Source organism: Phodopus roborovskii, unplaced genomic scaffold (assembly GCF_943737965.1).
Source record: "Phodopus roborovskii unplaced genomic scaffold, PHOROB, whole genome shotgun sequence".
Lineage (NCBI taxonomy): Eukaryota > Metazoa > Chordata > Mammalia > Rodentia > Cricetidae > Phodopus > Phodopus roborovskii.
Genome location: NW_026125518.1, coordinates 70,687 through 98,316, shown reverse-complemented (window position 1 = coordinate 98,316; position 27,630 = coordinate 70,687). Strand labels below are relative to the sequence as shown.

The window sequence follows — 27,630 nt, the reverse complement described above, 5'->3', positions numbered from 1 at the left end:
TCTAATCACTTTCTATGACCTTATGGAAGTTTGTGTTGTGCCATGTTAGAAATACATGTATTCCCTATACAGGATATTTTCTTCTAGATCTTTGGGGGTAACTGCTTTGCAATTATCAGAAGAAGGAAAGCTGTAAGGCGTATGGTTTTTTCCCTCCCGCCGCCATGCCAGCCCCAAATAATACACAGAGACTCTGTATTTGATACAATACTGTTGGCCCAGTTACTTGTTTCTTATCAGCTAGCTCTGCCTTTAATTATTAACCCATTTCTGCTGATCTATGTATTTTCACATGGCCTTCTCTTACCGGGGAGGCGGCTGGCGTCCAGCTCTCTCCAGACTCTCCATCTTGACTCCTCCTTCCTACTTCCTATTTCCTCCTTGTCTCCTAGTCCCTCCTATCTTCCTTTCCTATTGGCCAACAGTGCTTTATTATTAACCAGTATGAGAAACATATACAGAATGACATCTCCCATCATCTCCTCTTTTCTGTCTAAATAAAAAGAAGGGTTTTAACCTTAGCATAGCAAAATATATAACACAACAGTTATCAAATAAGAATCACAGTTAACAATATTTAGTCCATTAACATTTATCAAGATTTAAGAAACTATTCCATCATCTATTCCATCTTTGTGAGTCTAAAGTCCTATATGTAACTTATCTTTAATCCTGACTAAGGAAAACTATAACCATAACTATCTGTCTTCAACTCCCTCAAAGACCACAGAAGGATAGTATATAAGCTCTAGAAATGACAGAGACAGCTCACTGCCTGGTCACCCAAGGTTCTTTTGTAATCTTCCATCTTCAGCCCATAGGCCATAGTGTGTCTAGCAGACTCTTCAGCAACGCAGGAAACTGTCTTCTTGTATTGGCAGTTTATCAGTCACTTTTCTCTGTTTCCTGCATACTGTCTCGCAGACTCTTCCATGAAGCAGGAACTCTGTAGCAATGTCCATCTTGAATCAGCAGTCACTTTTCTGTGGGTCCTGCATGTCCAGTTTATACAGCATAAAGTCAAACAGTCCAGACAAGAGCAGTATCTTGTCCAAATGGCTAGTCTTGCCATATTGGAAGCAAACTTCATAACGAGTTTCTTCAATGTCCATCTTCCTTTCTGACGCAGGTGATGTTGCCAGGAGCAATTGTGCCTCATTGTCAAGAAAACCCTAAACCATTTTAAATGCCATATTCTGTAGGTCTTTGAAAGGTTTGAAGAATTCCTATCTATCTCAAATACATCTCTGCATATCTAGAAAACCTAACTAATCTAGCTATAAGTTTTGACTATTATAGGTAACTATCTAAAATCTGTACTAAAATATACATTACATTTCTAAATGAGCTATATAAACACAACATCTAAACAAGAGGAGAAATATACTTAATCACAAAATTGACCTTAAATGGTATCAATAAATGAAGTAATCAATAAATGAAAATCCATTCCAAAACAAAGTAGTCACATCTATACCACAATCCCCTTTTTACCTTTAAAAAGAATTGGCTGTGAACATTACCCATTTATAGCCAAGTCCATTTAAATGAAAACAAACATTTATAAACAATATTTGGGAATTTGGGCGTCGTTCTTTCCAAACTACTTCCTGCTGATAGGGGGCGCTGTCGTGGGGATCCTAAGAAGATGCAGAAATCCTGGCTGTAATCTGTAAGTCTGCCTTATTCAAGTTGTTTTGAATGTTGGATCATCAGGAACTCTGTTTCAGGGGGTCTGGCTTGCTCAAACCACATTAGTCTGGAAGGAATCCACAGCTTTTCAATTTCTGTGGAAACAAAAATAGAAATCCTTTTCCCCAGTAACTTGTCCTTGAACTTAAATGTTTGAGTCAAAGCATTTTTAAAATATATAAATTGAATTAATCCAGCAGCATTTCCTTTATCAGTTGTTATTTTCTCAGCAGTCAAACAATGTAGAGACAACACAATAGCATACATTAACCAGATTCTCTCTGAGCTTTTCATCTTTATGTGCCTTTATTATTACTCTGTTTATTTTACTTTTATTTTTTCATTTTTTGACATAGGGTTTCACTGTGTAACTCTTATCTGTCCTGGAATTCACTCTGCATACCAGGTTTACTTTGAAATCACAAGAGATCTGCTTGCCTCTGTCTCCTGAGCACTGGGATTAAAGGCGTGTGCTACAACACCCAGTTCCTCTTTGTCTCTTTAAAAACATTTTTTTTCATGTCTACGTATATTTTAAAACACACTGTAAACCTTTAGAGGTTTTTAATATGAATCTGTCTTTACTGTAAATCTTTATCTTCGTCTGGCCACAAGTCTTTTATCTGGTAAAGAACAACATTGCTAAAATGAAAGTCATAACTGTGTCAGCCGCGGTTTACCAAAGATGGTGGCGGGTATTTTACCGCCAGCATGGAAAGCTGTGCTCACTGCCCTAGTCAACGCTGCCATCCAGCCGCATGCTGCCGGCTTGGAGATGTGGTCACTGCCATTGCCATCTCTCATACACACCAATAAATTGTTAGCAGAGTTATTTAAAAGCTGTGCGGTTTTTTGCCTTTTATGCTGAGTCAGGAATCTTCCCTTAAAGGAGCTGCGCAAATATCTGCTTGTCTCTAGCAAAGCAGAGTTCAACTGAGAAAAATGCTGCTACCAAGAAACCTTGCTTGTCTCTGTTCTTTTGTTTTTAAAACCTGTTTTTAAGCTTTTGTTAAATTTTAAGTGGAAGTACTTATTAACCACGTTGGGCGCCACCTGTAAGGCGTATGGTTTTTTCCTCCCGCCGCCATGCCAGCCCCAAATAATACACAGAGACTCTGTATTTGATACAATACTGTTGGCCCAGTTACTTGTTTCTTATCAGCTAGCTCTGCCTTTAATTATTAACCCATTTCTGCTGATCTATGTATTTTCACATGGCCTTCTCTTACCGGGGAGGCGGCTGGCGTCCAGCTCTCTCCAGACTCTCCATCTTGACTCCTCCTTCCTACTTCCTATTTCCTCCTTGTCTCCTAGTCCCTCCTATCTTCCTTTCCTATTGGCCAACAGTGCTTTATTATTAACCAGTATGAGAAACATATACAGAATGACATCTCCCATCAGAAAGCCAGTTTCACCAGAACACATCACACAATAATTTTATGTCTTTGTCACTTAGAAATCTAAATGTTGAATTTGTGACCCACTGATAACATGTATCTGACTTTATGATTAATGTGGATTTCTTTTGAGTGAGGACTCGCCTTCTTTTACTTCTTTTAATGTATTTTATCTTTGTAATCTGCCTTAAATTCTCTTTGAAACTAGTCAAAGTATGAATAAGCAAAAGTATGTATAAAATGTAGGCAAGCAGTTTTAGAAGACACACTGATAGATGTGCTGATATGCTTGGAGCTGTGAAATATGATTTCTTGATGCTCAGCTATCAGTCTTCCTTAGCCAAAGGGAACTGGCACCCTCAATCATTAGCTTGGCTTTTGCTGTTGTCAATAGATCCCCCAGGCATTACATTATAAATCATCTGATCTGAACCTACTGATATAGATACTGCTCTGCTCTCTCCTATCGTTAACTTGAAAAGCAATTGAATGCAAAAAAAAAAAAAAGGTATAATGGGAGTTTTGAGAAATTAAGATCCTTCAAAAATGACTTCAGAAGCTGTGTCAGCTCAGTGCAGATGAGTGTCACCTGACACAAAATCAGAATATGGTACATTAGCAGAGCAATAATTGTGACAAATATGAGCAGTGAACCTCATATACACTCACAAATGTAAACACTTTAGAAAAAATGATGCTGTACTACTGTGTTAGGAATATAATATGGGAATTTTTGCAATGAGATGTTATTTGAAAAAGTTCACAGCAACAGTTACAAAAATTTAAGACTGTAACTTAGCAAATTCAGTAAATTAAAACATCTAAGACTATTAAAATTCAGGGAAGAAAAAAAAAACAAACAGAAATGCTATAGAAACCAGCTAAAGGATAACCTAATTTTAATAAATTGAAAAACAGAACTCCACACTGAGAATTTGGAAGAAGGGGCAAATGCTTTAGGAAGTAGTACTCACTCTAACAGAAAAGAAAGAAGTTGTCAGTTGTATGCATATCAGATGCAGACAGAGGTAAAAGTCAAGACAGTAAAAAGGCATTAATCTGGAGGCACAAGGTTTGCTGAGCTGTGCCAATCATATGCGCATTTGATGTACATGATGGTAAGATGAATTTTAGTGTGGCAGAATATTGAATTAGAACAGTAATAAGATGGTTATTGTCAGTACATTATTTTGCAAAATCAAAGAAACTCATTAAACTAATAGTTTCTAGTTCATACAGATTTAAAATTATTTATTGGTTATAAGGAAGAAACCAGACCACTTACTCAATAATCTTTATGAGGCTGATCATTCTGGGTACCATCTATATTTCAGGGAGTGCTTATGTCAGTTATGTCTGAGAGCACTAAGAAATTGATACAACTTGAGTGGATTTAGACAGAAAAAAAATGCTTTTTCATATGTTGGACAATCACAATCCCAATTTGTTATAATTAGTTGAAATCAAATGTTGTCTTCCTTGCCTACTCACCCCTTTTACATTTTAGCATTTTTCTGCATGACCCCACATATTTCTAATACTCAGGCCAGATCTTTCAAAGCTCTCTCTTCTCAGAACTTCATATTACATTTCTGTGCATGAGTGGATCTCTGACTCGTATGTATGTATATATGTATGTATGTATTTAGGGGAACATATAGAATGGCTGGCTGTGTTCAACCTGTGACTTGTGGATACATATATCCTAAGAAAGTTCTGAATGTGACCCAATACGTTTGAGATATAAAACAGGAAGGGATTGGGGATATTAAAAATTAAAGTTCACTGCCAGTGGGATACTTGTTCCAGCAAGATTTCATGTCCTCATGGTTTGAAAATCTCATCAAATAGTATTAACTAGGGAACAAGTGTTCAAATACATGAGCCTGTAGGGGTAATTTCTAATCAAACCAACCACTTCACCTGTCTTCCTGTCTATAAATAAGGAGAGAAAGTATACTGGAGGTAAACTTGCACACATATCTTTAAAGGCCCTTTCTCTGCATAGGAAATAGCACCCTGTCTTTTTGCCACAAAGTGTCTTATGTATCTGAATAGAAGATCAGAAATAAAAGCAGTTCTGGATCCTGATTCCTGCTTGATCTTAATCTAGCCTCTGCATCTTTACCAAGAAATTGGAACTGAAAGACTTACATTTTATTTCTGATTTGTCCTCATCACAATTCCCCATGTTAAAGCAAGAAGGGTCTCATAATTAATTGAAAGTATGTTTTATTTATAAGCTAAGTTTATTTAATTAATTCAGTAACCTATAAGATGTTTTGTAGATGATTTTTATGGTAAAATGATCAAAAACATGTTTATAACCACAACAGTTTGACAAGCAGTTTTGTCATTTAGAAATAGAGCCCTGATCATCATAGATAGACAGTATTTAAATTTCTTTCAATGACATTAGCAGTTTACTTCATAAGAGCAGTCTTGTAGCCCTACAAAAATTTCCATGCAAAATAAATGGAAACACTTATCATGCCTACACAGAATTTTTGGCACATTTTCATAACTGTGACTTCAATAGGAAGTTCTTAGAAGTAATTACCATCTCCAATTTAAGACCCATAACTATTAGACCAATTAATTAGCAATTCTATGATTACTAATACTCTAAGTCAAGAGAAGAATATTCAGTTATTTAAAATGCAAGCAGAAAATAAATGTATTTTGAGTATCTTTCAAGTAGAAAATATTAGTGATCTGCCTAATCATGGTGTTTTAGAACAGTTTACAGTATTACTTTTGAAATCACAAATTTGTTACCAAGCTCCATCTTTATAAATAACAAGTTCACTTTAACTTTTTCTTTATATTTTGAAAAATGACAGGTTTTAAAAATGGTCAAAATCTGTCTTGATATTTTATAGAGTATTTATGTTTTGTTAAAAACAAATGTCAGTGTCAACTTCAGAGACATACAGTAGTCAAATTTGGGATACAACCATCTTTTATCAGAGACTAAATTATAGAACAAAGCCTATAATCATCCACTTTATAGATTACTTCAAACTAGTAAGGGTGAATACATTGCAAAGTAGCAACTAATTATAAGGACGAGTTGCTCATTGTTAATCAGAACAAAGTTCTTTCAAGTTAAGCATCCTAAAACACATGGAATTACAGTTTGTTTTAAAATGTGATTAAAAATCAGTTATTCTCTCCTTTATGTATGATTTATATGCTTCTTGGGTTAGGTGGCAGAATGAAATGCAAGTCAGTCATTGCAGCATGCCTAGCTAGTATGTTTTTTGAGAAAGTATAGAAACAGAGGTTCTCAACCTTCCTAATGTTGTGACACTGTAATATGGTTCTTCATGTTATAATGACCCCGACCTTAAAATTATTTTCATTGCTACTTGGTAAGTGAAATTTGGCTACTGTTATAAAAAGTAATATACATGACAGTGTTTTCTGATGGTCTTAGGCAACCTCTATGAAAGAGTCATTTGGTCGTGACTCACAGGTTGAGGAATGCTCGTTCGTCTAGAGGAAGGAATTTGTTTTAGAAGTATTGGTTTTAAAATCTTCAAATAATCTCAGTTTTGCTTTTTCAAAATCCTCAATGCTTTCAACTATATTTCCAAAGCAAGGGATGAAATAAGATATGGTGTTTACAAAGACAAATCAACTTTACTTTAAATATACATATTGTATTCTTGAGTAGGAAGTAAGAAAACAATAGCTGCATCATTGATTCACAGAATATTTTATGGCATTAGTTGGTAGAAACAAAGCCATGATTTTTACTCTGAATGATGTGTATTATTCTCTTTTATTTTAATTGCAACAGAGTGAAGTGTATCATATAGTATACAGGTTAAATATCACAGTGTCTTATGACTTCCTAGCATGTTACTTATTATACAACCAAAACAGTTATTTATTTTGAATATTTGTGATATTTATGCATTTGAAATACAATTTTGATGGGAAATTCTTAATATTTAAAAGATATTTTGGACAAATAGAAAAGTTCAGCAACTTTCAGAGCTTTTGAAGCATGCTAAAACACTCATAGTCTGTAATCTAAAGCAATGGAAATGCTACCCATCAAAAGCATGTGACAAAAATGCCATTCAGCAGCATTGTGTGAACTCTAAAATATCATATTCACCCAACACTACAGTGACAGTACATAAATTGGAAGTGAAACTCCTGAAGTCAGACAATTCACTGAGAATAATAGCATTTATAGAAGGAACTTGAAGATAATATAACATCAAGTTGCATATTAATGAGGGAAATACTGCAGACTGTGGGCAGGGCATGCTAAAGTGAACAGATTGGAATAATAAAATTCAGTTGGATTAGTCCTGGACATTTAAAATGAGAGTAGCTAATAGCCCATTGTTATGGACAGTATTGAATATAATATAATATAAATATAAATGCAATTATACTTTATCTCACCTGTTAATAGGAGATTGGGAGTACATTAAACTCTTTTCCATTTCTTAAAATCTTTGTTAAAAATGAAATGCTAAAGGTAATTTTTATAGATTTTATAACTGTAGAAGGAATGAATGAACTGTATGATTTCTTAAAACCTCTTCTCTCAGCTTTATAGTAACCACATGTAGGAGATTATGCTGTTACTCTTTATAGTGGGATGCCTGAGACCCAAACCAAGTCCATTTGTATGGATGGGATGGATGTCCTACTGCATAGCATTGATCAGTATGACACTCTGTCAGCCCTCAGTTTTGGGTTCTAAATGTGCTTGGTGCTTTATGATTTCATAGGCTAATGAGATTGACATTCAGGCTTTAGGGATTTTGGTCTATTGGGAGAGTCAGACTTGAAAGTAAATTAAATTAATATGGTGTAATAAAATTTGGATGAGAGCTAAAACAGCATCTAGTAGCCAAATCTTACCGTTCAGTTTGAGTGAGTACAGGGAACCTTTTCTTAAATTTCTGTGCTACAAGTTGTAAATGTCTTGAAATTCTTTGCTTTTTAAATTTTGTTTTAATGAGATTATAATATAATTAAATCATACACAATGTGTGGTAGTTTAAATGTAATTGGTCACCATATGCTAATAGGGAGTGGTATTATTAGGAGGTGGGCTTTGTAGAGTAGGAATGGCCTTGTTTGAGGAAGTATGTCATGGTGGGAGGTGGGTTTTACGGTGTTTTATTTGCTCAAGCCATGTTCAGAATCTCAGACCATTTCTTGTTATCTGCCAAGATATTGGGCTCCTGGCTCCTTCTCCTAGCTCTTTCTTCATGTCTGCTGCCATGTCCTACCATGGTGATAATTAACACAACCTCTGAACTATAAGCCATCCCAATTAATTGATTTCCTTTGTGAGAGTTGCTTTGGTCATGGTTTCTCTTCACAGCAATAGAAACCCTAAGACATAGTTATTTATCCCTCTTAAACCCTATTATGTACCACCTCTCAACTATCTTTCAAATTCATGAGCTCTTTTTCTTTAATTCTTGAGATACACATGTGTACATGTACAAGTGTATGTGTGCATGAGCAAGCATACACACACCCAAAGGTGCACAGAAAAACCCTGCCTCAACTCCCTACCCTCAAGTACATGAATAGAAATAATTGCATTTTTTTGGGTTGGTTTGTTTTTTTATTTAAATTTGAAACAACGTTGGATTTACATGTCAATCCCAGTTTCCCTCACCCTCCTGCTCTCCCCTATCATCTACACCAAAGCCCAACCCAGTCCCTGGGGTGTCTTCAAAGACTGTCATATCATTAGGGGCAGGGCCTAGGCCTTCTCCCATGTGTCTAGGCTGTGAGAGTATCCCTCTGTTTGGGATGGGGTCCCAAGGTTCATTCAAATACTAGGGATAAATATTGATCAACTACTAGAGGCACCATAGATTTCCTAGTCCTCCTAACTAACATCTACATTCAGGGGGTCTGGGTAGGTCCTATGCTGGTTTCCCTGCTATCAGACTGGGGTACATTTACTCACCCTTGTTCAGGACAGCTGATTTCGTGGGTTTCTCCAGCCTTGTCTTGACCCCTTTCCTCATCACTCCTACATATCTGTAACTGGATTCCATGAGTACAGCTACTGTATGCTGTGGGTGTCTCCTTCTACTTCCATCAGCTACTAGATAAAGGTACTAGGATGACATATAAGGTAATCGTCAATCTCATTATCGTGGAAGGGCATTAAAGGTAGCCTCTCCACTACAGCTTAGATTGTAAGTTGGCTTCATCCTTGTAAATCACTGAACATTTCCCTAGTGCCAGATTTCTCTTTAAACCTACAATGGCTCCCTCTATTATGGTATCTCTTTTCTTACTCTCTTTTATTTTTTCCCTGACTCAATCATCCTGATCTCTCATACCTACTTATCCCATCCTCTTCTTCCCTTCTCTTTCTCTTAACTCCCTTTCCCCTCACTCCATGCTCCCAATTTGCTCAGGAGATTTTGTCACTTTCCTTTTCTCCAGGGGACCATGCATGTCTCTCTTAGGGTCCTCCTTGTTTCCTAGTTTTTCTGGTGGTGTGAACTGTAGACTGGTAATCCTTTGCACTATGTCTAAAATCCATATATGAGTGAGTACATACATTGTTTGTCTTTTTATGACTGGATTACCTCACTCAGGATGATTTATTCCAGTTCCACTCATTTCCTTGCAAATTCAAGATTTCATTGTGTTTTTCCACTGATTAGTGTTCCACTGTGTAAATGTACCACATTTTCTCCATCCATTTTTCAGTTTAGGGGCATCTATGTTGCTTTCAGGTTCTGAATATTACAAATAATGCTATTTCATCATAGTTGAACAGGTGTATATTTTGGGTATAGGCATAAGAGTAGAATTACTGGATATTGAGGTAAACTCATTCCCATTTTCCTGAAGAACCTGAGGAAATCCTGAGGATTTCCAAAGTTGCTGTATAGGTTTGCACTTCCACCAGCCATGGAGGAGTGTTCCCTTCTCTCCACATCCTCTCCAGCATAAACTGTCTTTGGTGTTTATGATTTTAGCTATTCTGACAGGAGTAAGATGGTATCTCAGAGTTGTTTTGGTTTCCATTTCCCTGATGGCTAAGGACGTTGAGCACTTTCTTAAGTGCCTTTCAGACATTTTGGATTCCTCCATTGAGAATTCTCTATTTAGTTGTGTACCCAACTTTTTAATTGGATTATTTGGTGTTTTGGTAATTAACTTCTTGAGTTCTTTGAATATTTTGGAAATCAGCCCTCTGTCAGATGTGGGGATTGGTGAAGATTTTTTTTCCTACTCTGTAGCCTGCAGTTTTGTCTTGTTTACTGTGTTCTCTGTCTTACAGAAGCTTCTCAGTTTTAGGAGGTCCCAATTATTAGTTCTTGATCTCAGTGTCTGTGCTACTGGTGTTATGTTCAGGAAGTGTTCTTCTGTACTAATTAGTTCAAGGGTACTTCCCACTTTCTCTTCTAAGAGTTTCAGTGTGGCTAGGTTTATGTTGAGGTCTTTCATCCATTTGGACTTCATTTTTGTGCATGGTGATAGATGTAGATCTTTCTGCAGTCTTTTACACACCATCATCCAATTATGCCAGCACCATTTGTTGAAGATGCTTTCTTTTTTCTATTGTATAAATTTATCTTCTTTGTCAAAAATCAGTTGTTCATAGGTGTTTGGGTTAACATCAGGGATTTCAATTTTATTCCATTGGTCTACCTGTCTATTTTGGTGCCAATACCAAGCTGTTGTCAGTACTACAGCTCAATAATAGAGTTTGAAATCAGAAATGGTAATGCCCCCCAGAAGTTTCTTTATTGAACATGTTGTTTTGGCTATCCTGGGCCTGCCTTCTGGTGCTCTGCTTGGAGTGACTAGAAGACTGAAAACTGAGGACTGTATGCAGGGGAGCCCACCCTAGTGGATTGACCCACATAGAATCTGCCAGTGTCCTGATCCCACCTCCAACCATGAGAGATGTCCTGCCACCACCCACTGGAGTATGAAAGCCATAGGAGTATTGGACCTGCTTGCACCCACTGGAAGAGAGCCTTTGTTTCATACCCACCAGGAGAGGAAGAGACCCTACCAGTAAACACTTGAAGAAGAGATGGGTAGACAATAGTATAAGAATACATTTAACAACAAAAAGATCAATACAATGCCACCAGAGTCTAGCGACTCCATACCAGGAACACCTGAACATCCCAACACAGATGAAGTAGAAGATAATAACCCTGAAAATAACTTTATGACAGTGATAGCGACCCTCAAAGAGGTAAAGGAATGGGAGAAAAAAGTTAAAGTTCAAGAAATGAAGGAAAAGACAAACCAAATATTGCAAGGAATAATTCAAACAGTACAAGGTTCGAAAGCTGAAATATTGACAATAAAAAACAAAACATACATGCACACACACACACAGAACACAGTCTGTGAAAATTCTGAGAATAGAAAAGTTAGGCAAACAATCAGGAACCACAGATGCAAGCATAAGCAACTGAATATAAGAAATGGAAGAGAGATTCTCAAGCATTGAAGGTTCACTAGAAATACATTCACTTACCAAAGAAAATATCCAGGAAATATGGGACACCATGAAAAGGCCAAACCTAAGGTGAAGAAACCCAACTCAAAGGTGCAGAAATTATATTCAACAAAATCATAGAAGAAAACTTTCCCAACCTAAAGAAAGACATGACAATGAAAGTACAAGAAACTTAAGGAACACCAAATACAGTGGACCATATCTTGCCACATGATAATCAAAACACCAAATGTAGAGAAAAGGAGTAATTTCTATGTTGACATATCTACCATATGATAATGAAATGGGGCATAGGTTGAATTTGTATTTCCTTTCAGTTTATTTATTCTGAAAATAGCCAAAAGTAATTTGAGAAATCAGAATTTAAATCTAATAGTGCACTGTAAATGTGGGATGGGAAACATCACAAGTAAGGAAGGGGGAAATTTAGTGCATGCTGTCTTGTGCATGAAATGATACCTGTCTAATTTAGTGCAGGAGGTGAGTAGGTGGACCTGACAGCAAGTAATTTAATGCTAGTGAGAAAAAATGTAAAGTCATTAGGATAAAGTATCTTTTTTTTATTGTGGCCTTCAATAAAATTTTATTTTATATGCATGGGTATATTGCTTGCACATTTTTCTGGGCACCGTTGTCTGCTTGATAATCTCTGGGGCCAGAAAAGGCTTTGGGTTCCCTGGAACTAGAGTTAGAGACAGGTGTAATTGACCATGTTATATTTGGAATGTAATCTGGTTTGTCTAGAAGAACAGCCAGTGCTCTTAAACACAGCCTTTTCTCCAGCCAAACATCAGTAAAAAATTAAAGCAGTTTACAGGGATATAAATGTAACATTATATCTCTCAGGATGTCCCTCATCACCAGGCCTTGTCTAGAGGTGAGTCTGGCACCAATTTGAGTGGACTCTCCCCTACACCCTTCCCAGGGAACTCCATGGGTTGGCCCTGGATCTCACTGCCCCTGTGTCCTGTCCCAACTGAGAGTGTTCTTGGAGCTCTAATACACGCCCACACATCCCCACCAAGAGCCTGCTCTCCCCCAACCCTGTGCCCTACCCTGCACACTGCCCCACCTCTCTGGTTGAGCAATGGAACAGAAGGTAGAGTCAACAATCCAGCCACCTTTGGGGAACTTCCTGGAGCTTCTCTGAGAACATTAGACCTGCCTATGTACGCAGACCACCCGTAATTCCCACCTGCCTGGATTCTGACCCCCACTGCCAGTCCTCTACTGGAGTTCCGGGCCTCTCCCAGATATCAAACTATCTCTGCAGGGCCACTCTGAGTTCCTGAGGGATGGATCCTTGACCACGCCCCCATCACCGGGCCTCAGCCAAAGAGACCTCAGCTGGAGAGTGCCTGGCCCAGGCTAGATCTGTCTATCAGCTTAAGGAACATCCTGAGGCCCAGCCTTCGGGATTTTTGATTCCCATCACCAGTCTTCTGCTGCAGCCTGATCTTTGACCCCCATCACCTGGCCCCTGCTTGTGGAGAGACCTCTTAGAGAGTTTCGGCCACCCAGAGCTACAGATATCGAATGTCTGACCCACCTAAGCCCACTGAGAAGTACCCTAGAGAGAAGGAGAGAACACACCAACACTTACTGGAAGAAGCTATGGGAAGACGGCAATACAAGAAAACACCTAACAACAGAAAGACAAGCATAACACCACCAGAATCAAGGAACACTATACCAACTAGACCTGAACACCCCAAAGCAGATGAAGCAGAAGAGAACGACTTAAAAATCATCATTATAAAAATGATAGAAGCCCTCAAAGATAATATTAGAAAATCCCTTAAAGAAATAGAAGAAAAAACAAAGGAAAAATTGGAAGAAATGAACAAATTTCTTAAAGAAAGTAAAGTACAGAAAACCAAGAAAAAACAATTAAACAGATAAATGAAATGATCAAGACTTGAAAACTGAAATAAAGACAATAAAGAAAACACAAACTGAAGGAATGCTAGAAATAGAAAAACTGGGCCAAACCATCAGGAACTACAGACACAAGCATAACCAACAGAATTCAAGAGATGGAAGAGAGAATCTCAGATGTGGAAGATAAATTAGAGGAAATAGATTCACCAGTCAAAGAAAATAGTAAATCCAACAAATCCTTTATTAAAAAATCCAGGAGATGTGGGACACCATGAAAAAGCCAAACCTAAGAATAATAGGCATAGAGGAAGGAGAAGAAGCCCAGCTCAGAGGTGCAGAAAACATATTTAAAAAAAAAAATCATTGAACAAAACTTTCCCAACTGAAGTTGGACATGCCCATGAAAGTACAAGAAACATACCGAACAGCAAATAGACTGGACCAAAGAAAAATGACCCCTTGACACATAATAATCAAAACACCTAACATACAGAATAAAGAAAGAATATTAAGAGCAGCGACGGAAAAAGGACAGGTAACATATAAAGGAAGACTTATCAAAATTACACCTGATTTCTCCAAGGAAACCCTCAAGGACAGAAGGTGCTAAATAGGTCTTCTGCAAGAAATAAGAGTCCACAGATGCCAGCCCAGGCTACTGTACCCAGCAAAACTCTCATCACTATAGAGGGAGAAAACAAGATATTTAATGCACAATATGTATCTAGAAATCCAGCCCTACAGAAAGTTTTGGAAGGAAAACTCCAACCAATGAAAGTTAACTACACTCACAAAGACTTAGGCAACAGATGATCCCACTTCACCAGAAACTAAGGTTAAAGCACGACAAATATTTTCCCAATACCACTGCCAACAACAAATCTAAAACAAACAAGCATTAACTATCAATGGTCCTTACTCTCCCTCAACATTAATGGTGTTAACCTGCCTATACAATGACACAGGCTAACAGAATGGATATGAAGACAGAATCCATCCTTCTGCTGCATACAAGAAACACATATAAGCTTCAAAGACAGACATTACCTAAGGGTAAAGGGCTGGGAAAAGATCTTCCAATCAAATGGACCCAAGAAGCAAGCAGATGTGGCTATCTTATTATCTAACCAGTTAGACTTCAAAGCAAAATTAATCAAAAGAGATGAAGACGGACATTTCATATTCATCACAGGAGAAATCCATCGATACAAAGTCTCAATTCTGAACATCTACATTCATAAAGGAAACGCTACTAAAACTCAAACCTCACATAAAACCTCACAAACTTATACTGGGAGACTTCAACACACCACTGTTACCACTAGAAAGGATCGCCAATCAGAAACTCAACAAAGAAACAAATGAACTAACAGAAGTAATGTCTCAACTGGGATTAACAGACATCTATAGAACATTTCATCCAAATACAACAGAATATACCTACTTCCCAGCTCCACATGGCACCTTCCCAACTTCTCTAAAATCAACAACATGCTAGGTGCATAACAAACCTCAAAAGACACAAAAGAATTGGATTAGTTCCCTGTATCTTTTCAGACCACCATGCTTTAAAATTGGAATTCAACAAGAACACAAATCGTAGAAACTCTACAGACTCATGAAATGGAACAAGAGACTCATAAAAGTTCCCTCCCAAAAGGGGGAAGGAACAAGTCCTCCAGAGCACATGGGAAGTTGGGGCAGGAGTAAATGGAGTAGATTAGGACAAAAAAGAGGAGGAGAGGAAATCAAGTTGACTAGGAAGATTGAGTCAGGGTAGGAATAGAAGCCGAGAGAGAGAGAGAGAGAGAGAGAGAGAGAGAGAGAGAGAGAGAGAGAGAGAGAACATAAAATAGGGACCCGTTATTGGTTTGTAGAGAAAACTGAACCTAAAGAAAGGTCTAGAGATCTACAAGACTGACTCCAACTAACAGTCTGTGCAACCATGGAAAGGATACCATAAATGCCCTTCCCTGAAATGTGAGATCAACACTTATCTACCATCATGGAGCCTTGATCTAATACCTGCTGGAAACAGAAGCAAACACCATAACACTGAGTCAAACTAGAATCCAGATGCAGAGAGAGAGGATAAGACCAGGTTGCAGAAACACAGAGACAGCTGAATTGAACAAGGAGGAGCTAATGGGCCTCCCAGACTGATAGCCGGAATCCAGCATGGGACTGACTCAGACTCCCTGAATATGGGTCTCAGCTAGAAGGACTGAGCAGTCTAAGGAACCTCAGACAGTGGATGTATTCCTGGTTCACAAAAGAACCTTGCAGACACATGTCCCTGTAGAGAGCCACCAGTGCCATTCCCGAAAATGGCACCGGTTTCCTGTCCAAAAGCCAGCAAGGTGCGGATGTGTAATCCATGTCATGGGGTGACCGTTAAGACCGTTGCAGGCTGCAACTGTCAGTAACGGACACAGCTCCTCTGCAACTGTCAGTAACGGACACAGCTCCTCTATATAAGCAGAGCCTTTTTTCCTCCTCGGGGTCTTCCCTCAACTTGCTGTAATGAGCCGCAGACATAGATCTGAGAAATAAGAAAGTATACTTGTATTTACAATCTGCAAGAACATGTGCATATTTAATCTGAGGAAATCCATAGCTACTGAAGTTTCTCAGCTCCTCTTTCTATCTGCTATCAACATGCTACTGAACAAATGTAAGCCAGCAAGTATAATACCATCAGAGCACATGGATCTTGATAATGATTCAACAAAAAATGGACATGACTTTGTAAAGGATAAGAAAATATAGATGTTAACTACATCAGTTATGTCAGTATGGTAGATACTTCTATTAACCTTAATTTATCAATAAACTGGAGAATATTTATTTAAAATGCTACATGACTTCATATGTGTGTGTGTGTGTGCATGTATATATTTTCTTATTTTACATATTGAGCCCAGTTCCCTCTCCCTCCCATCCGATCCCCCCTGCTCCACAGGGAGTGTGATACCTTCCAGGAGGGATCATCAAAATCTGTCAAGTTATTTGGAGTAAGATCTAGGTCCTCCCTCCTACCTCTAAGCTAAGGGACTATCCCTCCATGGGGAATATGCTCCCAAAGTCCTTTTGTGCACCAGGGATATATCCTGGTTCCACTGTCAGAGGTCCCTTAGACTGCCTAGGACTTTTAACTGAGACCCATATTCAGGAGGTCTGAGTTGGTCCAATCCTGGTTTCCCAGTTACCTTTCTGGGGACCCATGAGTTCCCCCTTGTTCAGGTCAGCTGTCTCTGTGGGTTTCTGTAGCCTGGTCTTAACCACATTTTCTTATTACTTCTCTGTAGAAAGTTCCTGGCAAATGTTAATCTGTCTTAAAATATAAATGATCAAACAATCCCATAAAGGAGAAAACAGCAAGATATCAAACAATCTGATTTTATAATCTAGTTTCATATTTCTATAAGGCTCAATCAATTATTCTACATAATCAGAAATAAACCTGTCTACTAAATTTATTTTTGTTATTATTTTATTCTTTATTTCCTTATATTTATACAACATATTCTGATTACTCTTTCCTCATACATATCTCATCTGTCATCTCTACCAAGCTTCCCTCCTCCCTACCTGATACAGAAGCTGCTTTGACTCATAAGAATGGACTTAGTACAATCAGAAATGGATGGAAGAGCGGCTCACTCATCAGATCTGATCTGAACTTCTGATAGATTTAGAGATAGTGGGAATCTTACCTTTAATTTGGTACCTATTGGTGACCCTATCAGGCTCCAATAGTGTAATGGTCAGATAGATGGCCTGGTTAAACTAAATGGGGAAGTAAATAAATTAATTTATTTTTTAAGTTAAAAGGCCAACATAAATTGAGTCAGGGTAAGAATAGGGGAGAGCAAGAAAAGTGATTACTTAATGGAGGGAGCCATTATAGTTTTAAAGAGAAATCTGGTAGTAGGGAAATGTCCAGAGATATACTAGGATGACCCCAACTAAGAATATAAGCAATAGGAGAGAGGCTATGTTAAAGGTCCTTCCCTTTTGATGAGATTGATGTCTACCTTATATGTCATCATAGAGCCTTCATCTAGTAGCTGACAAAAACAGAAGCAGAGACTCACAGCTAAGTACTGAGTCAAATTCTTGGAATCCAGTTGTAGAGAGGGGGGAGTGACAAGAAAAGAGGGCAAGGCCATGTTGGAGAAACCCACAGAAACAGCTAACCTGAATAAGGGGGAGCTCATGGACCTGAGACTGACACTTTGGAAACCAGCATAGGATGGAAGCAGGCCTCCTGAATGTTGTTGACAGTTAGGAGGCCTAGGCACTCTATGGAGCCCCTGATAGCGGAACAGCATTTATACCTAGTGTACAAATGAACACTGGGAGCCTATTGCCCATAGAGGATTCTCTCTTAGCCTAGACACACGGGGAAGGGCCTAGGCCCTGCCCAAAATGATGGGACAGACTTTGATGATCCGCCATACAAGGCCCCACCCTTTCTATGGAGCAGAAGAGGGATGGACTGTTGGTCGGTGGGGGCATGGGACAATGGGAGGGAGAGGGAACTAGGATTGATATATAAAATGAGATGGTTTCTAATGTAAATAAGAAAGGGGAAAAAAGGCCAACATAATTCCATGTACACCAACAGTACTTTCATGAAACAACTCTGAAACATGAATCATATGAGCAATAATATGAGTATATGAATCAAATGAGTGCAGATCATGAAAAAATGTTAAATACCAAGAGTTTGACTTTTAATCCTTTTAATTATTTAACAACTGCTAGCAAAATAAAAAGCACAGGTAACATAAATTTGTGATCCTCTTTCTCTGTGTATGTTTATGTATGTATATGCTTGTGTGTTCACATGTAGTACATGTATAAAGCAGATTTGTGGTATATAAACATGCCTTAAGCTTGATAGAATAAAGATAAGTTAATAGAAAGAATTGATAAATGAGTTGAATACAATTGTCATAAAATATATGTAATATAATAAGCACATTAGTCAATATTTAGCATCATTGTCCATAAGCATTCCAAGTTATAACAGTATGGAGATGCTGTTTTACAACAAGCACAATAGCTGAAAATAAGATTAACAAAGTGTCAACCAATATCAGTTTTGTGTAATTGCTCAACAGGAAGTTTTTGTCTATTTCAGAAATCATCTTGACACTTTTTTTTTGTGCTTTCCTTTTTTTAGTCATTTTTTTTAACTTTAAGACATATTCTCATTTTACAGTTCCTATTCCCTACCCTCCTTATGCTGACCTTTCTACCACCCAACCCCATCCACTACTCAGAGAAGATAAGGATTCCCATGAGGAATCCATGAAGTCTGGCACATCTTTGATGCAACCAAGGCACTTCTTATATCTATCTAGGCTTGCAAAGTATCCTTCAAAGAAAATGGGCTACAAAAAGCCAGATTAATCACTAGGGATCACTAGGGACCACTGCCAGTGGTCCCACAGACTGCCCAAGCCACACAACTGTCAGCCACATTCAGATGGTCTAGTTTGGTCCTGTGCAGGTTCTCCTGCTCTCAGTCCAGTGTCACTTAGTTCCCACTAACTTGGGTCAGCTGTGTCCCTAAAATGACCCCTTTGTTCATATTGTCTATCCTCCCTCTCTTCAACTTGATTCTGGGAGTTTGGCCCAGTGCTTAGCTGGGGATTCCTGTATGTGCTTCCACCAGTTGCTAGATGAAGTTTTTATGATAATTCAGTTAGTCATCAATCTGATTACAGGGCAAGGCCAGTTCAGGTACTCTCTCCACTAATGCTTAGGATCATCATTGTGAATTTCCCTAGGGTTTCTCCCTAGCCCCATAAAGACTCCTTCAATCAAGATAACTCTTTCCTTGTTCTCCCTTTCTGTTCCCTCATCTTGACCATCTCATTCCCTTATCCCCTGCCCTCACATTCTCTCCTTCCTCTTCCTTCTCCCTTCCACTCATGCTCCCAATTTTCTCAGGAGATCTTGCCTATTTTCCCTTCCCAGGAAGAACCATATATGTGTCTCTTAGGATTATCCTTGTTACCTAGTATCTCTGTGGCCATGGATTATATGCTGGTTATCCTCTGTTTTACATCTAATAGCTACTTATGAGTGAGTACATACAATATTCATACAACATTTTTCTTTCTGGGCCTGGGTTACCTCACTCAGGAAGATTGTTTTTTCTAGTTCCATCCATTTGCCTGCAAATTTCATGATCCCATTGTTTTCCATTGTTTTTTTTTTTTTTTTTTTTTTTTTTTTTAACCACTGAGTATTACCATTGTGAAAATGTACCATTTTTTTTTCAGATGGACCAATGGAATGGAATCAAAGACTCTAATATTAATCCACATACCTATGAACACCTGATTTTTGAACAAAGTCGCTAAAATTATACAATGGATAAAGAAAGCTTATTTATCCCTATGTACAAAACTCAAGTCCAAATGGATCAAAGACGACAACATAAATCCAACCATACTGAACCTCATAGAAGAGGAAGTGGAACACATGGGCACAGGAGAACACTTCCTATGTATAATGCCAGTAGAACAGACATTGAGATCAACATTTAATAAATGGGACCTCCTGTAAGGTTAATTACACAGTCAGCGAGATCAAAGGGTAGCCTACAGAATGGGTAAAGATCTTCACCAGTCCAACATCTGACAGAGGACTGATCTCTACAATACATAAAGTACTCAAGAAACTAAACATCAAAATACCAAATAATCCAATTAATAATGGGGTATAGATCTAAACAGAATTCTCAACAGAAGAATCATGAATGGCCAAAAATAAATAAAGAATTTATCCACTTCCTTAGACATCATGGAAATACAAATACTCTGAAATATCATCTTAGGTCAGTCATAATAGAGAGGATGTGGAACCAGGGGCGCACTCCTCCACTGCTGGTGGGAATACAAACTTGTACAGGCACTTTGGAGGTTTCTCAGAAAATTGGGAATCAAACTATTTCAAAACCCAGAAATTCCACTCTTGGGCATATACTTAAAGGATGTACCCTCATACCACAAGGGCATTAGCTCAACTGTGTTCATAGCAGCATTATTCATAATAATCAGAGCCTGGAAACAACCTAGATCCTACTCAACCAAAGAGTAGACAAACACACTTTCTTATAAAGTTAAAAACACATGCAGAAAATTGAGATAACAAATTTTTGAAAATGAATACTTGCTAATAAAGTTGATGAATAAAATGTGAAATCAACCAAAATGTCCAATTACTGATGAATGTGCAAACAACATTTTATATTCACATATACTACTATTAACACATAAAATATAGCTGTGTCTTAAAGAGCTTTTAAGCAAAAGACAGGTTATGTAATTATATAAAACTACAGCATAAACATATGTTTATAGTAATTAGATTAAATAATGCTTGGAAAGTGAATGATACAGACATTGGAAAGTAGGTTAATAATACTCTATAACTGAGAAAAATGTCTGACATCATTCTATAAACCTTCTGGTTATACACGTAAAACAGGTTCATTGATTCTGTATAAATTATATATTACTGGAGTTAGAATTCACTTTTTTGAACAGAGATAAAAGGCAAACTATATCATTGGAAAATGTTTAGTTTGTGTTCCAGAAGAAATACTGATATATGTTTATAATATAAGGAAGACTATTAAGAAAAATATAAAATGTTCTAATATGTAGAAAAATTAAAAATTTCTTTTTTTAGGTTATGGTAGCAAAGTGTATTTTTCCAAGAATTCTGAGATTGGAGATGCACCCCTATTTTAGAATAATTTATAATTTCAATTGTAGTTTATTTCAAAACTCAATACTTGATAATCATTTCTTAGATATGCATGCATATCAGAAGAAGCACATGCAAATAAGCATATTGTTATCCTACCAGAATCCATTACAGAACACGGAACAACCATCTCCCCACAGGTATTGTGATTATAGATATACTTTTAGGGTCCAGGATTTGCCTTGCACACTACCTTATGCTAATTATTTGCAATTAATTCCAGCCAACAAAATTTTTTTCATCATTATTAAGTAGTCTGTTTAGCTGATGTCTGCTGTATAGATAGACCTTCAAATTTACCTCTGATAGAAGCTTCGGTAATGCCAGAGAAGGTAATGCCCTGCTAACTCCTGACTTCTTGGAGTAATAGCCTAATTTTTGTGTTGCATTTGCATAAGCAATTTGCTTGTATTGCAAATCTGAAAAATAATTGTATATTCTTTCTCCTTAGTATTTGAAGTGATGTTTTTAGTCTAAGAAGGTTAGGAAAGTTTCAGAAACGAAAAGGAGGGGAATAAATGTGAAGAAATTAAAACAATACTAGTGAGACCTACTTTTGTCTTTTAATTATTTCTGTGATTAAAAAGTTCTACCATAAATTAATAGATACATTTCAAGGAAGGGTCACAAAAGCAACAGAAGTGACAAAATTTCCAAGACCAACTATTATCATAAGATTTTATTATTCCAAGGTACATTTCACTAATTATAAATGGTAATAGAGCATTTTCAACTCTTAGCTACTACTTTATTGTGGCAGTGGAAAGCAAAGGCAAATTGGATATTTTTAAAGAAATTAAAATGAACATTTTTAACCATTTTGATTTTTCAATGACACAAAAGGAATTATTATTATAAAAGTACTATATTTAATAATCTCCTGAACTTTTTAATATAGTTTCTTAATGAGGTCAATAGATACAGTAAGAACGAAGAAGAAAATAATTAATTTGGCGTTAACACATGTATATGGGGAGCTCAAGTTGCCTAAGACAGGCAAAGACAAACTAAACAGTCAGGGAAAACCTCTGAAGCATACTACTAGAACTAAGAAGAATGAATGGAGGCAAGTAGATAAGTGGAGGTCAGGGAAGACAGGGAGAGATCATTATTACACAGACACTTTAGAGGCTGCAAAGTGTTAGTTAAATTACTCTTGTCCACAGCTTCCCTGAGGGTGTGACTTCTGGGAGTCATTACTTCTTACTGCTGTTGTTCCTGTAGAAGCTGTAAAAATGTGTTTGCTCTTTATCTCAAGCTTCTCTAGGTAAAATGTTTCCTCCTCTTCTGGGGTTTGAGGGATGGCTGGATCCGACCTCTAGGCCGAGCCTTCTGTTTCTGCTGTTATTTTATGTGTGATTTTTGTTTGTTTGTTTTATTTTCTTTTGTCTTTCCATACACAATAAACCAGTTTTAGAAGGGACATTTGGATTTTGATAGAGAAAGATTGATGTTTTATTGCCCAAGATCTTTTGAGGTCAGTGGAAAAAATCCTTTTTTACAGATTATATTTTTATTTTTATAAAAACATAGTTGAGGGGGAACATATTAGTAAGATGTTGATATTAGAATGTAGTCAGGTATACCACCTTCTTACTATGGATAAGCTTTTAAAATGTCGTATATTAAAATATAATATAATTTAAATGAGTTAATCAATTGAGGTTTGCTCCAGGTGATAAATCTTCAGGGCATCCTGCAGCAAGTAAGAACATTTTTGCTTCCTGTGAATTCTTGCACTGGGAGGACTATCATGGCCTCCATCCTGCTTCTACTGCTTAGACCCACCTACACTGCCAGGAACCATGTCCCACACACCAGTCCTTCCTTCATTTCCCAGGGATTTTCCTTCGGGAAACAAAAATCTATGTAGTTATCACAGCAAGTAGGAACCACTGGCTTTCCCTTGCTTAGTCCAGCCAACGCCACTGTGTAACTTCCTGCACCATCTCCAGAGAGATAAACAAGGACTTGAAACCTGTTAAGACTTACACATTTGATGATAATAATGATGATTACAACAGTAGAAACCCTAAAACATCTGGTTTAGGTATCAGTGCAATGCTGACTTTGCTTTAAAAAGAAAAAAAGGATGTTTTTAGTATTCCATTTTCTGAAATAATTTTAGAAATGTTGATTTTGTTCTTCCTAAAAGGTCTGTAGTGCACCCAGCCCGAGCCTTGATTTGTTTTAAGAGACTTCTTATGACGTTCTTTCTACTTATGATGAAAATCTTTATTTTAACTCGTATTGGTTTAACCTTGATATGTCACATGCTTTAAGAAATTCATCTATTTCTTTTAGATTTTCTGGTTTGATGGAATAATGGTTTTAGAGGTGCATCTTTATAATAACAAACCCTCTGGAATTTACTGGTGTCATTTGTATCATTCATTTTTAATATTGTTAATTTAGGTCTTCTTTGTTTCTTGGTTAATTTGATCAAATAGTTTTCAATCTTGCTAATTTTCAAAGAAGTAACTTTTTATAATTGACTTTTTGTTTTCTGGTTTCTATTTCATCAATTTCTGCCCTGGTGTTATTTCTACTCCTCTATTGTTTGATGGTGTTGTTTGCTCTTTTTTCTTTTTCAAGACTTTCAGATTCATTAAGTCATTAATTGATTAATTTGCAACCCCTCAAATTATTTTATTTGGAACTGTAAACTTCATGCTTAGTGGTACCTTCATTGTGTCCCATTGTGTTTTCACTTTCATTTCATTCTAGAATTTCCAAGTTTTTCTTTTCTATTTCTCCATTGGTTCAGTTGTAGTAGGGTGTTGTTACTATCCATGATTTGGTATGTTTCTTGTAGTTTCTATTACAGTTGATAGCCACCTTTATTATAAGGGGATCAGATAAAATACAGTATTCTATATTTTCCTATATTTCGTGCGCATGTGTGTGTGTGTGTGTGTGTGTGTGTGTGTGTGTGTGCCCTGCATATTCATGTGTACACACATGCTTGTAAGGGTCAGAAGTCAATGTCATATGTTCATTACTCACTCCATACCTTATTTTTTTTAGAAAAGGACAATCACTGAAACTGAAAGGTCCCTACTTTAGCTATAGTATCTGGTCAGTGAATTCTTGTTATCCTCATGTCTTTGTCTCCATAATTATGGGATTATAGGTGTGTACCACTTTGCCCTGATGGATTTTATGTAGGTTCTTGGGAACTGAACTCAGGTTGTCACACTTGTGTGGCTAACATTTTATCAAGTAAGCCATCTCCCCAGCCTATGAGGCTGTATTCTTTCTGAAAGTTACCAAAGAAATATTTCTCCTTGTTCTTTTCAGCTTTCCAGAGGCCCAAATTCTGGATCCAGAATAATATTTCTTTACTCCAATTTGGATCACTTTTGATACCTTGGCCTATCTACATTGTAGGAGATAATTTGTGCATTTCATGTCCTTTAACATAATTACATCTGTGGCAATCATTTTACTATTTCAGGCCATGGGTTGCCATGGTCAGGTTACTACAGTTCTACAAATGATGTTGTCAGTTCTAGGCTCTGGCTCAATGATGATTGAATGGTTCTATTTTCTCAGCAAAGGGAAGATATGATAAAGTGTTGTATGTGCTAAATAGGAGACAAAAGGCTTCAAGGTTTCTCTATACTTTTTCTACTTAGTTGCACTAAAGTACCAGTACATGACTTAAGGGAATGCAAGAAACTTTGAGAGCCTGCATGTGCAGCACATGCAGAGAGCCAAAGGAGCTCCAATGCCCTTCTTCCTCAAAAGGGAGTCTGTCTCTCTGCAGAGAGTCTCTTTGAAGCTTCTACAGTTATCGGTTGCTGAGTGCAGGGACTTCTGAAAGAAACCCCTGCTCTTTTCTTTTCCTGTCTATGAAGAGTTCTAGTTCAAAAGAAGGTTCTGTCTGCTGTTGCAGCTAGTGTTTTAATAGGACATTGCCATTCTTCTACATGTAGTTTAGTAGAGATGAAGGGAGCTAATGCAAAAGAGAATTGGCTTACTGACCTTTATAACTCATTTGTGCAGTTATCAAGGAACACAATGGGTGTGTGATGAACCCATGCCATTTTAGTAGGCTGTGATGCTTGGGGTCATCAAAAACTTTTGAAAGCATCTAGTCTCAATCACCAAACTTGGATTCATTTACAAAATAAAGACATTATTTTGTACATGTTACTAAACCAATTCCTGAAGAGTTTGTTATTTTTTAATTTTATTTTAGATGAGTAATCATTTAGTATTTGTAGTGGTTTGAATAAGAATGGTTCCATAGACCATTTGAATACTTAATTACTGGAGGGCAGAAGCTGAAAGTTAGTACTGAGAGTTTAGGTTCATTAACCAAAACATGGAGTTATTGGATTAAAGGCAAAATTTTAGGAATAGTGATATCCTCGACTGTGCAGTACAGGCATTTTCTTTAATTTCTTGATAAACAGGGTTGGCTTTGGATTGCCCGTTAATGACCAATAATAGGAAGCTGAGAATATTTCTTAGTTTTATTATGGGGTTTGCATTTGATTATCAAATTCTTACTACTTATAGCTCATTGCATTTTTCCTATTTGTTTTAATGTTTGCTTTTCTTGCAACTTTTGATAATTTTTGTCAATGTCTGCACATAAAGAGTTCAATGAACTAACTTTGTTACTTTAAAGAGGTACCTATTGGTTTAAACTTGCCACCTTCTAAGTAGCTCATATCTTCCAATTAAGTTAGTGCCCTTAGTCCATTTGCATTTCTATGTGAATCTACCAGTCCACAGAACTATGGTCTAGTAGACACCTACAGCCTCCAAACCCAAGCTGTGACTCAGGCAGAGGAGTCTCTTATCCTAAATTCCAGTCTCTTTGCAGGGCAGTGGCAGCATATGCCTTTAATCCCAGCATTGGGGAAGCAGAAGCAGGTGGATCTATGTGAGTTTGAAGCCAGCATGGTACAGCGTGCAAAGCCACAGAGAAACCCTGTCTCGAAAAACAAAAGCAAAATAAAAAAAAGTAAAGAAAAGAAAAAAAGCCAAACAACAAAACAAACAGACAAAAAAGAAAGAAAAAGAAAAACCTAAAAACCAAACATCTCTAAATATTTGAATAATAGAAAAAGATATTTTGATTGAATATGTTTATTTTATTTCAAGATGTTGAAAATATGGCCAAAGAAACATCAAGTACAAAAATTACACTACTGATTTATGAAAGCCAGCTATATATTTTAGTGCTGAAAATTACATTTCAGTACTTCTCATTAAAATATTATTAAATATATCGACATTAAAACTAAAATCACTTTTCATAAAAATATATGAGAATAGTAAAAATGAAAGTTAGACAATAATATGGACTATTTGCATTGTGAATTTATAAAGAGCTGCTAGGAATCGTTGTGTAAATTCAGGGGACTTTGAACAGAACATTTGAACATTATTTCCTGAAACAAACTACTATCCAACTAGCCAACCAACCCTACTGAAAATACTCAACTTCTTAATTATGGATTACAAATGAGCCCCTCAATGGGATACAGCCACTAAAGAGTTGGTAAGAATCTAGAATAAAACCAGACTTCTGGTAGGAATGTATATATTTTAAATGTATCAAAACTACAGAGAATTTTAGCAGTAATGTGAACTTACATATTCTATATTTTGTTCTATTCTTGCATCTATACCTAACAATGGCATGCATAGACACACCCAAATAAATATACGCAGAATATTTATGGCAATATAATATATAAAATAAAGATACTAGAAATAACATAAATGTTCATGAGCGATAAAACAGACAAATGGAATAAAATGATGTTATGGGGTACCTACAAAGAAAAATTCCTGAGATGCCTGGAAAAAAATCACATGAAGTGCTAGTTATTTATTACCACCAATGCTACTGTCCAAGCAGAGTAGTGGCAAGCAGCCTCAACCTCCAGTTTGTTTGTGTTTTTAAAAGTAAAACCTAAAGGTGTGACATATACAGAAAGGCAAGTATAGACATCTACAGCAAGCAAGCAAGCAATCATGGCTTACAGAAGTGGAGAGAGAACAATGAAATGATTAGGAAGTTCTCATAACCTTCAGGTCAGGTTCATTTTGTGAAGAAATTTATGTCTGCTTCAGAGACTAGTTTTCCTTAGGAGTTTATGGCTGGTCTAAGTGAGCAGCGACCAACTAATTTTAGGAGTACTTTCATGAGATGGCATAACTGTAGTTCAGTAGGCTATTGCAATGTTACTCAGTATTCAAGAATTGTGTCTTGTGTCCAGTAACATAAAAAACTTTGCAAATAGGCAATACTTTTAAAATAAATTTTATTATAGAAAATAGATTTGTTTTATATAATGTAAACTGATTACAGTTGCCCCTCCCTCTACTCCTCCCACTTCCTTCCCAACTGCC

General features: G+C 37.0%; 1 pseudogene; it reads left to right on the top strand.

Moving 5' to 3' along the window:
* Window positions 1-11,196: 11,196 nt before the first annotated feature.
* LOC127216121 (endogenous retrovirus group K member 5 Gag polyprotein-like) overlaps window positions 11,197-27,630 on the top strand; it is an 81,095-nt pseudogene continuing 64,661 nt past the window's right edge.